Here is a 15153-nt window from a genome sequence, read left to right on the forward strand (position 1 = left end):
AATCCAATTGAAGACGGGGTATAGGGCTAAATGGAGAATTCTCAACAGAGGACTCTCTAATGGCTGAGCACATAAAAATGTTCAACATCCTTAGTCATTGGGAAAATCAGAATGAAGCCATCTCTGAGATTCCATCTGATACCTATCAGAATGGCTAAGATCAAAAGCTCAATCGAGAGCACACGCTGATGAGGGTGTCGAGCCAGAGGCACACTCATTTCTGGTGGGAAGGCAAACTAGTACAACCACTTTGGAAATCAATTTGGCAGTTTTTCAGAAAGTTGAGAATAGTTCTAGCCCAAGACTTTCCCATACCATTCTTGGGCTTATACTGAGAAGGTGCCCCACCCACTATATTACAACTTTATTCATAATAGTCAGAAACTAGGAATAACCTAGGAGCCCCCCAACAATAGATAAAGAAAATGTGGTGCACTTACACAATGAAATACTACTCAGCTATTAAGAACTGAGGTGATGAAATTTGCAGGCAAATGGGTGGGACTAGAGAATATCAGCCTGAGTGAGGTAATTCAGACTCAGAAAGACACACATGGTGTGTGCTCACTTATAAGTGGACATTAATCATAAAGTACAGGATAGTCATGGTACAGTCCACAGAACCAAGGAAACTAAGTAATGAGTACCCAAGAGTGGAAGCATGAGTATCACTCAAAAGGAGCAACAAAATAGACATAGGAGGTGGATGGAGGGAGGGAACTAGGTGAGGGAAGGGATGAGGAGGGAGAGGGGAAGGGGGATTAGGTGTAGGGAGACAGGGGAGGATAGGAGAGGGCTGGAGGAGAGATTTTAAATCGGTGGGGCAGTGGCATCTCTGGTACTAGCAGGAGACCTGGAGGGGGAACTCCCAGGGATGATCCTACCTGAGACTCCTAGTAGCAGGAGATACAGAGACTGAAGTGGCCACCTCCTGTAGCTAGGCAGGTCTTCTAGGAGGGAGGAGGACATCAACTGGTCCTCAGAACTTTCTACCCAAAATTTGTCCCACCTACAAGATGTGCAGGGGTAAAAAGTAGAACAGAGATTAAGGGAACAGTCAACCAATGACTGGCTCAACTTGAGACCCATCCCGTGGGAGAGAGAGCCAACCCCTGACACTATCAATGATATTCTGCTATGCTTGCAGACAGGAGCCTAGAATAACTGTCTCCTGAGAGGCTCCATCCAGCAGTGGATGAAAACAGATGCAGAGACCCCCAGCCAAACATCAAGTGGAGGTCTGGGAGTCTTGTGGACGAGTTGGGGAAGGATTGAGTGAGCCAGAGGGGTCAAGAAGGATACCACAAGAAGACCTACAGAGTAAACTGACCTGGGCCATGGAAGCTCACAGAGACTGAATGACCAACTAAAGAACATGCAGGGGCTGGACTTAGGCCCCCTACACATTTGTAGTGGATGTGCAGCTTGGTGTTTATGTGGATTTCCTAACAGAGAGAGGACTGTCTCTGACTCTTTTCCTTGCCACTGGATTCCCTTCCCTTAGCTGGACTGACTGGTCGGGCCTCTGTGGGAGAGGATGTGCTTAATCCTGCTGGGACTTGATGTCCCAGGACAGGTGGGTACCCAAGTGGACCTTCTCATTCTCTGAGGAGAAAGGGGCATAATGGAGGGAGGGATTTGTGAATGTGGGACTGGAAAGAGAGGAGGGGGGCTGCAGGATGCAAGGTAAGTAAATAAATTAATTAATGAAAGAAAAGAGAGAATATCTGTGTCCATTTGTATAATGCAAATGTGCTTAAACAACAAATCCGCAAATTCACTCCAACTATCTGACTTTCTGGATTGGCTCAGCTAGTTGGAGGAAACAGGCTAGTCTTTTTTTTTTCCCTAAGGGCACATGAAAAAAGGATGCTTTTGTTATAAAGGAACAGTAAGACATGTGTTTTCCTCCCCCAAGAAAACAGTCTGACATTGGCATCTGGAGAAGACACATGCCCAGGAGGAGCCGTACCTTCTCCCACCTTGCTGGAGTGAGATGCTGTAGATCATGGCAGGGCAGGGCAGGGCTGGAAGAACTATAGGGCCAGCTGTCTGCAAGTGATTAATGACATCACGTCGACCTGCTCACCTCTTCCAGACACTTCTCCACCTGGGCATCTGGAATTATCTGCAGGACATATGGAGAGAGAGAGAAGGAGACAAGTTTCAAATCACCAAGGGCCAGTGGACGCCTTAACAGAGACCCCAAAGTCACTGAATCCCGAAGTGTTGAACTCCCTACTTTCTGTTAGGAACACCAATGTAGTGTCTTTTCAATCTTCCCCCCTGCACATGCTTCTCCCAATTGTGGAGAAATCACAGCCAGTGTTAAGGTTGCTACCTTAACACAGAGGCTGCAAAGGCTTAAAGTAAGTAGATCTAATTGCTTCACTGCTCATCATCAATAGAATAGGTTGTGGTTAACAACAGCTCAACCTACTTGTTAAAAACTCCAGGCTTTGAAATACCAGCTGTGGCTCACTAGGATGTCAACCTTTCTTGGTACCATTACTAGCATCCTCTTGTAAGGCACATGACTGCTGGTGTATGCACAGTGCAGCCAGTTATCGCTACAGAAGTTGGAGAGATGGCTCAGGGGTTAAGAGCACTGGCTGCTCTTCCAGAGGTCCTGAGTTCAATTCCCAGCAACCACTTGGTTACCTACAACCATCTGTAATGGGATCTGATGCCCTCTTCTGGCACACAAGTATACATGCAGATAGAGCATAAAGTAAAACAAAATAAATTAAAAACATAAAAATTAAAAAATTAAAAATAAAAAGAATATTACTACCAGACTGAGATGCAAAATTCTAAATCTGGGAGTTCGCATGAAATGGATAGTGGCATTTTGGATACCTTAGGTCACTCCTCTGAGCAATGCAAGTGGTTTAAGGACAGCTTCAGCCATTGTGATCTATATTATTTTCTCTAATCATAGCAATTGCCGTGTTCATTGGCTTGTATATGACCTCGCTTCACCCTGTCACTTACTCTCTACCTAAGCACGATTTATGAAGCTTTCACGCCATAGTCACTAGTGGTAAAGGCATAGACAGAGCCAAAGCTCTCAAATCCTTCCATTTGCAACCAGGGAAATACTGCTTCCTTCTTGCATGGTCTCTCCTCTTACGGAGACAGATGGGTGCCCTGTGGAAGTGGCTTAGGAGAGGGTTTCGGAAGCACCTGTGGTAGAACACTGTGCCTCAGAGGCAAGGGATTCAATCACATAGGACTCTGATAGCTGAACAGCGCCGAAGAACAAGGGCATCTTGACTTGACCCTACTGATGAGTCTGTTAGATCTCTTAATTCAAATGCTGCTGAAATAATATCTGATTCCTATGTTGAAACAAAATCTTCATCTTTAAAACATTTATTTAATGTGTGTGTGTGTATATGTGTGTGTGTGTATGTGTGTGTGTGTTTGTGTGTGTGTGATATGTGGGTGGTGGGGACATGTGAGCCATGCAATGGGTGTGTAGGTCAGAGGACAATTTAATAGAGTCATCTCTCTCCTTCAACCTTTGTGTGGAACCTGGAGATGCAGCACACATGCTCAGACTTTTGCAGCCAACACTTTACTGGAGGCACCATCTCGCCAGTCCAAATCATGGAAGGGTGACAGGCAACCTGGAAAGGAAGTACAGAATGAGATCAGAATCAGCATCTTCTATTAAGTCTGATGTCTGGCAGCTCCTCTGGGAAGCACATGGTTACCCTGGGTGAGAGGTGCAGAGGTTGGCTGGGAAGTAGGTTTTTAGAACAAAGCAGAAAAGAAAGGTGGAGGGACAATGTGTAGATGATGGCTTCCCTTCAAAGGAGTCCTGCATTGGGCAGGAAAGGTTAACTCATGGCCACTATATTGCTCAGTTATGGCATAGTGCTTCCTCAGAAAGAGAGTGGCCTTACCTAAAAGCCATGGTGGGGCAGAAGGAGGCAACAATTGTAGGCCATTATCTTACTGTATAACACACACTGCAACTTCAAAGGAGATCTGGACCTCACCTGGATGCTTTGACCCACATCTGCCTTCAGTTCCTCCCCCCCCTGGTGGAACACATATGGGTTTGAGTTAATCCAGAAGAATCTCTAATGACAAATTCTCAGAAGTGGAGCCCTCACCCACGCAAACTGCCATAAATACAAACAGACACACACGCCATACCAACAGCACATTAAAGATGGCCGCAAAGGCATTAGTGGTCTCTTGGAATTACAAATAGAATTAAAAACCAACTGAAGCTATTTGCAAGTAGCAAGGCCTTTCTAGATATAGCCTATGGATTCTGAAAAATATTAATTCACTCTAAATCAATAATGTTTTAGGGTAAATTAACTGAAACAATAACTGTCACCTTGGAAAACCTAGATCAGGAAACGGGATACAGAACAGGTAGGTTGGATCGATCAAAAAAAAAAAAAAGTCCTAAGGTAGAGATTGGTGAACAGCATCATAAGGAAAAAAGTTTATCACCTCTCCTCTGGACACTAGTAAATCTAGCTGATAAAATGAATAAAAGACTCAAGACTAAGAAAAGTGTAGCCTTGTTTCTTTACACCCCAGCCATAGAGAACTACGCATGTGGGAGTTCACGAATCCCTCACTTTTGCATCTCTGTGCTTAACTGTGCATGGGTGCTCGCTCCATGCAGGCTTGCTCCAGACATGTCACAGATTTTCCAGCCTACAGACCAGGTACTCTCAGTGCATGTCACACACAGATGTGTCACAGAGGCACTGCCTGTGGTTGGGTAGTGTTCCTGTGCCCAAGTCATAGCTACAACAAAGGATGGAGGTCACTTGGTATTCCTAGGTTGGATATTTGCTTGTCTGGCTACTTGAGTTCTGGGAGATTGTATGATGCTTCTCTGTGTGATTTTTTTCTCAAGTTCTGACCCAGGTGCATGGGCCTCTGAACTTCACCAACTCTTGAGAACCTAACTGCCCATTCATTCTCCTCTTGGCATAGTTTATACTCCTTCTCTTTGGGGACCAGGATAAGATTGATTTCCAATTATTAATGCAATCACTGCACTTACTTCATGAGAGAATTTTTATGTTCTAGGAACACTGCAGATTGAGGCATGTTCCCCAGCAGGATAAGATAGTCTAAGTTATAATCTGAATAATTTTCATTTTGTCTTGGTAGGAAGTTCTCTATAATACCATGCATAATCAAGTTGCATTATCAGATTCTTACATTATATTCATTTTCAAACCTTCTGTGCATCTGGGTTCAACTAAACTCTGACTCCTAGGACAACAATCACTTCTACAAGCCTCAGAGAAACTATGTTCACCTCCCACAAGCAACAGAAGTTGCTCTAAATTACAATAGGGGCTGGGGAGATGGCTCAGTCAGAAAGAGCTCACATGCAAGCATTGGACTGGATCCATAGTTCCCACATCAAAAGATGAGCATGACAGTTTAGCCTGTAATCCCAGAACTAAGGAGATAAGTTCAGGAGGCTCCACAGGGCTTGCTGGCTAGCCAACCTTGCCAGTTGGTAAGTTCTGGCTCCAGTTAAAGACATCTCAAACAAAAAGGGGGACATGTTTGAGGAAGACACAGGACATCAATCTCTGACTTCCACACCTGTGTAAACACACACACACACACACACACACACACACACACACACACTTTAGTACATACTCTTGTGAACACATAAACCCCCAGCACAAAGAGAAATAAAAGCCCATAGTCAACGTTCCCGTGCTATTTCTGGGCATTCATATACCACCTTTGCTTTTGCTTTAGGTAGTCATCACTCACGGTTTGCAGCTCCAGAAGCAGCTCCCATAATTCCTAGCGCACAGCAGCTTGGAACATGCAGTACTAATTCATTTTGCATTAATGCTTAGCAGCAGAAAAGCTTGACTCTTGGCACCAAGAAGTAAATTATTCTTAGAGCGCTATACTTAGATGCTTTGAGTTTAATTACCTTGTAATTTCCAGGTCATGTTATTACCACGAAGTTACATGATTTTGCAAATGTATTTACAGCCTACAGAAAGAAAATTACTTTGGAGATGAATGTTGTTAAATTGGCCTTTCGTAAACAGCTCTTTTGTTGTTGAAAGAAAGAGAAAGAGACAGACAGACAGAAAGAAAGAAAGCCTTCCAAGATAAAAATGTTCAAATGCCTGTGTTCTTAAAGGTTAAGAGTCAGATTCTTGAGTTAAATATGTGGTCACCAGCTTCACATGGTCAAGAAGTTGGCAGCATTCTAAAAGAAGGCATCTTTATTAAGGGACAAAGTCTAGTTATAAGGATGACCATAGCATGGCTAGAAGTTCTGTCAAAATATGATATATTGTTAATATTTAGGATCCGAAGGCTACAGGTTGATAAACAAAACTATCCAGTTTTGTTCAATGGCAACTTCAAAAGTCCAGGATGACTTGAACATTGTATTTGAACTCTTATATTTCACCGGGGACTCCATTCTATGCACAGTGTGTTCAGAGAATGAAGAGAATGCAGTGAGGACGTGTTCCTCTTAGGGCAAATCAAGATTGTTTTCCTCCTTCCCCAAACCCTTTGCAGAATTCCTACTTTTGGAGGCTGATATGTATGGATGTTGAACCACAGGACTTTCAGAGGGAGAGAAGTCACATCTGTGTGGTCTGTGTGAGCATGGCTTCTCCTCTCTTTTCCTTGTTTCGCAGGAGATGCTACACGAGGCTAGAATCATTCCAGTGTGGCCTAGAATCTGCCTCCTCTCAGGCGTTCTTTCTTTCCTGTGAGGTATCTTGGGAGGGGTTCCAGGCCAGCTGAGGTTGGCTCCTCTGCCACCTTCTGAGAGATACGGGCATCCTTTATTGATCCTTACCTTGAGCACTTTTGGTGCTGGACCGTCTTCACAACTTGCTGTATCTAAGGTTGTTTTTTTTTTTTTTCTAACCAATTTCAGTAAGAAAACTTCAATTGGAACAATCTATCTTACAGGAATTCTTCTTCAGTGTTAGGCACAACCTCAGAAATACCTGATACTGATTGTTGTCCTCAGGAATCTAGCTCTTGTGATGACTCACAGGAAAATGGATTGCTGTCCTAAGGCAGAAATGTGTGTGTGTGTGTGTGTGTGTGTGTGTGTGTGTGTGTGTGTGTGTGTTCAGCATATTCACAGACCATCAATTTCTAGGGATAGGAATGTGTGTCTTGTTTTTCTCTTAACTTCTATCCTTTCTCAGGAATCTCTTCCTCATACCTTTGCCTCTAAATTCTGACTCTCCCTTCTCTCCCAGGTATCCTTTTGGTAGTCTCTGAAGGGCCCTCTATCCGAAGTTCTAGGCTCTGTTTCACTGACAACCAACCTGCCTCTCTTCTCCCAAGCAGAAGCAGCAGCAGCAGCAGCAGCTTATTCTAATAGAACATCTTCCTGCCCATCTGAGAGCCAAAAAAGCAAAAACAAACAAACAAACAAACCCAGCAGATACTCTAATCCACCACTCTAATCTAATAATGGCTTTATTATCCACCAGAAGGTATTTGCCGTTCTCTGACAAACTAAGGGATTCTGATATAATGAACTTTAGCATTTTCAATAATCTCTTAAGAGTGTAAATTCTAAGCCCTTGGTCCTGCCAAGGCTGGACTCCCCAGTATAGGGGAATGTCAGGGCAGGGAGGCAGGAAGGAGGGATGGTTGGGGAGGGGGAATACCCTTATAGAAGAAGGGGAGGGAGATGAGATAGGGAACTTATGGATGGGAAACTGGAAAAAAAAGATAATACTTGAAGTGTAAATAAAAAAATACCCAATAAAGAAAAAGAAAAAAAAAACAGGGTGCAAAGTCTACCTTTCATATACTACGATATAATGAGGAAAGAGTTCTTCAATGTTTAAAAGAACATTGTGGGATATCCAAATGTTTCCAGGTAGTAATTCCAAATAAATAAATGTTTTGACATCCTGCTTTATTTGTATTGTTCTGCAGTCCAGAAACTGTAAGCAGCCAGTCTGCATATTCAAGGCTGGAAACAAGAAGGCGTATTTAGCAGTTTAATGTTTCATTAGAGCCAGTCCGGCTGCTAGGGACTTGGCTACTGAAGCTATACCTCAACCCTCTACAAAGCACTGCCCTGTGACTTTGACTACGAAGAGCCGTTAGTTAACTCTTGTTACCTTCCATTCAGGAGTCTAGAATTTCATTTGGGGGCTCCATTTTATTCCGGGCTGTCTATAGATTTTGCAATTTCTATGCTTCTGAAAATGAACTCCCAATAAGACCAAGATTGCAGCATTCTACCAAAGAAAAGTGTAAATTCATTGAGTGTACATTCATGTTGATAGTTGATGTCCTCAGACGTGGTATGGCAAAGACAAATGGGAATAGTGAATGAGAGAAATTTTGAGGGGCCCACAGAGGACTGAAAAGGTATCCTCTGAGCAGCAAGGAAAGCTGTCTTGACAGTGACTTGTCAGGACATGTGACCTGTTCTCTCACACTGAACACATTTAAAGAGAGCTATGCTTGTAATTGTTAAGTTTATACATTGAACCTTTTTACAATACATACTGTGCAACTATGGGTGCAAGCCACCTTTCCTGGTGAGCCAAAGTGGGACGGGGCATTGTCTGATGTTAGTGGTTAATGAAGTGAGGCTTAGTCTGAGTCTTAAAATAAGGATTAGGGAGTGCCAGATGAAGGGAAGTGACAGGCTTATAGCATGTACAAAACAAGGGAAGCAGAAAGGGTTCAATAAAACATGAGGGTGTTCTAGTCAAAAAGTCTACAAGCCACCCTAGGATGTGGTCCCTTTCAGAGGACTTTCAGTGAGACCCAGCCTTTAAATGAGGCGACATTGTACTTGCCTCCTGCTCTGTAGTTCCTGATTGGATAAAAAAAATGGATACCTGAGCCAATGCATTGGTTGTTAATGAGCCAGTGAGATTGCTTTGAGAGCCTTTGAATTGACAAATTAGAGAGGTCTTGGGCTGAACACTGAAACATCTGTGGTGGTTATATTCGCTCACCATCAGAGTAAGAAAACCCAAGAAACTGAGCCAGGTATAAACAAGACCTTGCAAGAGTCACTGAGAAGGGTCATAAGGAAGGGTCACCCTATTGTTTCCCTGGTTGTTGAATCACATTACATCAAGTTACACTGTATATGAGATGGCAAACTGTGGCTGGCCCCAGGAAGGATCCAGGCTAGGGCTTATTGAAGCTCGTCCTGAGTGAAGAATTGCTCACATAAGCTTCACAGAGGAGGAGCATGGGCAGAGACCTGCCCAGCCTTCAGAGTTCTGGTACAGAGACTGTGCTAATGGCTTTGCTGGAGTAACAACCACCACTGGTGGCTGAGCTCCACCTCACCCCTGTTTCTTCTCTATGGCTTCAGATCTCAGGTTCAAGTCTTTAGTTCATTTTGAATTGACTTTTGCATGTATAAAAGAAGGCTCCAATTCCATCTCCCTACGAGGCATAGGTGCCTACCATCCTCAAGCACCTCAGTAAATTGCCTTTCCCTGTCCAATTATGTATTTTCGACACTTTTGCTACTTACTCTTCTTGTTGCCATGACAAAATATCTGTGAAAAGCAACACAGGGCAGAGAAGATTTATGTGGGCTCACAGTCTGAGGGGTGGAGTCCATTATATAAGAGAAAGCACAGTCACAGGCGGGGGGGGGGGTCACACCCCATCCATGGTAAAGAAGCAGAGGGATAAATGCTGGTGGTCAGTTGGCCTTATCAGTCCCTTTATTCAGTTTGGGGCCACAGTCCACAAGACGGTGTTGCTCACGGTCAGGATGGGTCTTCCTTCCTCAGTAAAAACCTCCTTGGGTTTCCTCAGAGGTATATCTCCTAGATGATTCCAAATATGGTCCCATTCCCAAAGAACAAGCACCACAGCACCTCTGATGAAGAGTGAGTCGTGTATGTGTATTTGTTCCCTCACTCGCCATGCTGTCCTGGTGGTTTGCAGGCATTTTTAAGCCAGTGACGTAGCATTTCCACTCACGTAGGTTTGTAGTGTGGTTTGAAGGAAGGAGCATTCCAACTTTGTTTTTCCTACTGAAGATGGCCATAGTTACAGAGATCTTTTAAGGTTTGATATGAATTTTCAAATTTTTCTATTTCTGTGGCAAAAAAACCCTCTGTAAATTAATATGTAAATTACAGACAGCAAAACAAAAACTATGCAAGTGAGACAACATTGACTTAAAAAGTTTCTGCACAGGGGCTGGGGATTTAGCTCAGTGGTAGAGCGCTTACCTAGGAAGCGCAAGGCCCTGGGTTCGGTCCCCAACTCCGAAAAAAAGAACAAAAAAAAAAAAAAGTTTCTGCACAGCAGAGGATGCAGCCAATAAGATGAAATGGCTCTAAATGTAATTGTAAAAAGTAGCTGTGAACCATGTATCCAGTGAGAAGTCATATTTAGAATAGTGGAGCACATCATACCACACAACAGCCACATGACCACAACACAAAGCACCCTCAGTAATCATTTCTTACCTAGGAAGCTGTACAGTGACCAGCAATGTATGAAATTATGTGCAGTATGGAAGTTAAAACCACAGGGTAGTTAGAGTCACGTCACCCTCGCTGGGATGGCCATTCTCAAAACATCCAGAGGAAACAAGTCTTGGTGAAAGCATGGAGGAAGGGGTACTCTGTTGGCAGGAATGTGAACTGGTACAGCCATAATGGGAAACTGTATGGATGTTCTGCAGAACACTAAAGATAGAACCATCATAAGACCCAGCAATCTTACTTCTCATGTAAATCTAAAGGGAATAAAACTGTTTTGAAGAGAAATCTGTAGTCCCATGTTCCAAAGAAACAAGATTTGAAAAGCCTGATTGTCTCTTGGCAGATGGATTGGTAGAATGGGATGTAAATGGAGAGACAGACATAGACAGAGAGGGAGGCAGAGGAATAGCATCTAGTTTTTATCAGGAAGGCTTGCCAGGTGGTGGTGCACACCACCAATCTCAGCGCTTGGGGTGGAGAGGCAGGTGGATTTCTATACGTTCAAGGCCAGCCTGATCTAAAGTGTGAGTTCCAGGATAGCCAAAGCGAAACAGAGAAACACTGTTTCTAAAATAAAAACAAAACAGAACAAGCAAAAAAATAAATAAAAATCTAAACTAAGGTTGAATTTGCAGCAAGAGGAAGACTGGTAATTAGTTAGAGATAGGTTTAAAGTGGAGATGCTATCCAGAGGGAAAAACCTTCAGATAGAAGAGGAAGAAGTCATAGAGACCTAATTCAGACAATAGTGGTGCTGGGTAATAGTGATGTCCTATGTGTGTGAAATTGTAAATACAACATATACATACATATACATACATTTCACACATATACCCCACATATACACACACACTATATATATATATATATATCACTATACACAGACATATGCACACATGCATACACACACATATACACACACACACAGAAAAAGAGAGAGGGGAGAAGAGGAGGAGGAGGAGGAGGAGGAAGAGGAGGAGGAGGAGGAAAGAGAGAATATATGCCCTTAATTTGATTGTAGTAAAATCGTCTAGAATGTAGGCATATATAAGAATACTGTGTGTGTACACTCCATATATAATATTTTTGTTCTTCAGTCATACCTCAATAAATCATCAGGGAAAAGCAACTGTGACTGAGTCCTAGCATCTTGCAACTCATGTGGAAAGGCTCCTTGGTCCCTCACATGCCTCTCATCTTAGGCTTTTTCCTGCCTCCCCACAGAGGAGACTAAGAGCACTGTCAACCCCTGCTACAAGCAAAGACTTCCATCAGGCCCTGTGCCAGCTTGAGTTTTGGTAATCCGGAAGCTCATGACACAGCTTGCCCACCTGACCAAAGTGAAGACAGTTCCACTGAACCAGCAAGGCAGAGATGCTGACACACTTGACAAACAGCACTTGGTACTGAAAGACAGGCTAAAAGTCAAAACCCATATCCATGCTGAGCCAACCCGAACAAGGTTCTTTTCCATACAGGTATAAAGAGCTCTGAATGAAGTAAGACTGTAGAAGAGAGCCAGAAAAGACTCAATTAGGAGCTCGGAGGACTGTGTGTTTCCTGCTAAAGAGGTTCCTTTGGGAAGTTTTAAGAGACTGCACCTAACAGGAAAACCTATTCCTACAGATTTACCAGCTTACACAACCCCTCCAGCATTGTAGAGCTGTCACGTGGATATGTGGATGGGAAGACTCATTGAATCAAGAATCTGCCAAGGTTGCGAGGCCAATGAAGAAGCTACTGCAGAGGACAGGGCGTGAAATGGACACTTAGAAAAACGTGATGCGGGGCTGGGGATTTAGCTCAGTGGTAGAGCGCTTACCTAGGAAGCGAAAGGCCCTGGGTTCGGTCCCCAGCTCCGAAAAAAAAAAAAAGAACCAAAAAAAAAAAAAAAAGAAAAACGTGATGCTTTGTAGACTCATCAAGCTTCCATCCGAGTTAGATGGAAAGAGTGAGAAAAAATTACAGGGCTTGTTGTGGGAGGAAGTATAAGGCAAACTAGGCGAGGAAAGCCTGTGATTGACAACACAGGCAGCCAAGTGACTGCTGAGGCTTAAAGAGGAGGAAAAGCATAGTCTGAGACAACCTCTAGGTCAGCTTGTGATCGACAGTCTGATGGCATCCCTCCTTCTAATCCAGGAAGGAGTACACGCCTTGTCCTGTTTCCAGGCCAACCACCAACCTTCAGAAATGCTTCTGACATTGACTTCATATGCCAGGTGGATGTCACCTCTGGATTCCCACACCACATGCTACCATTTTGAAATGGCGTATGGCAAAACTCCTGTCTGGCTTATTTCTTTCACTCAGGCTGAGGACTAGGGCTTCAGTAGCTTGCTATAAATTTGGACATGTGAAAATGGAAGTTTACTTTGCTATAATTTCTCCCAGATTTTCTCTCTCTACTAAATTTGGAATGGGTTTCAAAGAGTATCTAATTAAATAAGTTAACAGAAAGAAATGTTCCTTATAGATTTAGCACTTTCAAAAATATACATTTTGAAAGACTTATTTATTTTATTTTATATGCATGGGTGTTTTGCCTGGCTATATGTCTGTGCGCTATGTGCATTGTTGGGGTCTGCAAAAGCCAGAAGAAGGTGCCAGATTCCCAGTAACTGTAGCTCCAGATGGCTGGGGGCCACAGTGAGGGTGATGGAAATTGAACTGGGTCCTCTGGAAGACCAGCCAGTCTCTTAACCACTGAGCTCTCTCTAGCCTAATGTGCATGCGCATATGCATGTGCGCATACTCTCTCTCTCTCTCTCTCTCTCTCTCTCTCTCTCTCTCTCTCTCAGGCAGCTTCTTGTCAGCAACTGTGTCTCTTGCGTTCTCTCTACTCTCCTTGCTCCCTCTGGACACTCCCTCCTTTAACTCCTACTCCTCCTAAGTAGCTATCTCCAGGAGTCTTGCCTGAAACATGGCCAGGCTCTCAGGATAGATCTGTTTCTAGATTTCGAGCCTTTTCTAGGAGCGACATTGCCTCCTTTTTTGCCCCTCCGGACCTGTGAGCAATTGTAGCATCTTGCATCTGTTGGAGTCTCTAGTTATCTCCCCTCTGCTCAGCTCTTCCAGCCTCTCTGCAACTACATCCTCCTGCTCACCCACCTCTATCAAGCCACGGGATGGTCCACAGCCTGCAAAATGCTAAGGTTAAGGGTCAGGGCAACAAGATGTGAATCTGAGTGGATAGCTCAGAAACAAGGTAGGGGAGAGTCTGGCCAGGCTGTTCATTCCCTCCCTGGCCCACCCCTCCCTCACCTTTTGACATTTTTAGGGCACAGAGTCTCAAGCAAAAATGGCTAACCTATTAAATCACCTTCCCTCCATGCCCTCACACCCAGACTGCACTAGGAGAGAACTCGGTTCTTCTGAGCACAGAACTGAGAAAAGAGAGACAGTTATAGATAATAAATTACCGTAAGTAAACAGTGTCTTGTCAAAGCCAAAGTTGGTGCTTTTTGTAGGACTGCAGAATGTGCATTACCTAACCTCAGTCAAGCTGCCTGGTTCGGGCATCTATTTGGTTTTATTCTTTTATCTTTCCCAGACAGGAAAGAGTAAAACCTTTGCTGATTCAAAGGTCTCAGTACAGCCAGCCAGTAGAAAGGCAGCACAGGAGCAGAAACTCCTGTCTGATGCTCCTGTCTGGAAGTTGACCTTGTTGTCTCTGGAATCCGACATGATGTCCTGCATAGTTTTAGAATTCAATAGTAAGATTTTTCAAAGCCTTGGTAGAAAGCTGTAGCCCTCTCCCTGCATGTTCTAAGTAGGTAAAAGGCTGCTGCAGAATTGTGAAGGCTTGGTGTCCTTGACCCATCCATTCAAATGAAGTACTTTGTTAAACTGTAGAATGCTGAACCACATGCCTTAAAATTCTGAGCCAAAAGGTCTGTATTTTAAAAGAGTCATACCCGGGGGATTTGCATGCATTTAGATCAAAGATCCCACGGGGAGCAATTCTTTCATTTTTGCCTTATTCTTTACCATGCTCTCTTCCTGTCAGCAAAGTATTTGATTTCTCAAGCTGTGGTCTTAATGAATCATTTCAATCAAATGAACATTAAGCAATTCAGACAGCCTGGGCACCAGGAGTTGTTAGAGCCACTGATCAGGTAGCTCTGTCTAAGTCTCCTAGACACCAGAAATCTTGGTTTCTTCCTGTAAGGTATGAGGAAACAGATATTTGACCTTATATACCTCTCAGGCTACTGATAGGATCATTACAGAATGGAGCAAAGCTATAAAGGTATTTTTTTTTAATATGAGAAATCTGTATAGTAATGTGAGCTGTCTTTATTACAGATCTGATGTCATGGACTCGGTTCGCTGAGGTTTAAGCAAAAGAGAAAACAACCCCAAACCCTTCTTGTTTTCTTCTCTTGGTGCCATGCATTGTCAAAGCCTGGTTGAGGAATGAGTTCCTAACATGCTTGCTGTCACAGTTCTATAACGAGGCACCCAGCTGGGCTTGTGGAGATTCATCTTGCTTGCCTGTGACCTCATATTCAGTACAAAGTATTTTCCCTGTCCTCTGCTTAGGTCAGATTTAAGGCTCCAGCACAATAGAGGGGTCAGCTTCCCACGTCCCACATTCTATCCTAAAGCCTTTCCTTCCTTGCCTTGGGACAGGAAATGATGGCTTCTTACATAGCCCAGTGCTGTG

The sequence above is a fragment of the Rattus norvegicus genome, chromosome 4 (assembly GCF_021556685.1).
Source record: "Rattus norvegicus strain SHRSP/BbbUtx chromosome 4, alternate assembly SHRSP_T2T, whole genome shotgun sequence".
NCBI classification, from domain to species: domain Eukaryota; kingdom Metazoa; phylum Chordata; class Mammalia; order Rodentia; family Muridae; genus Rattus; species Rattus norvegicus.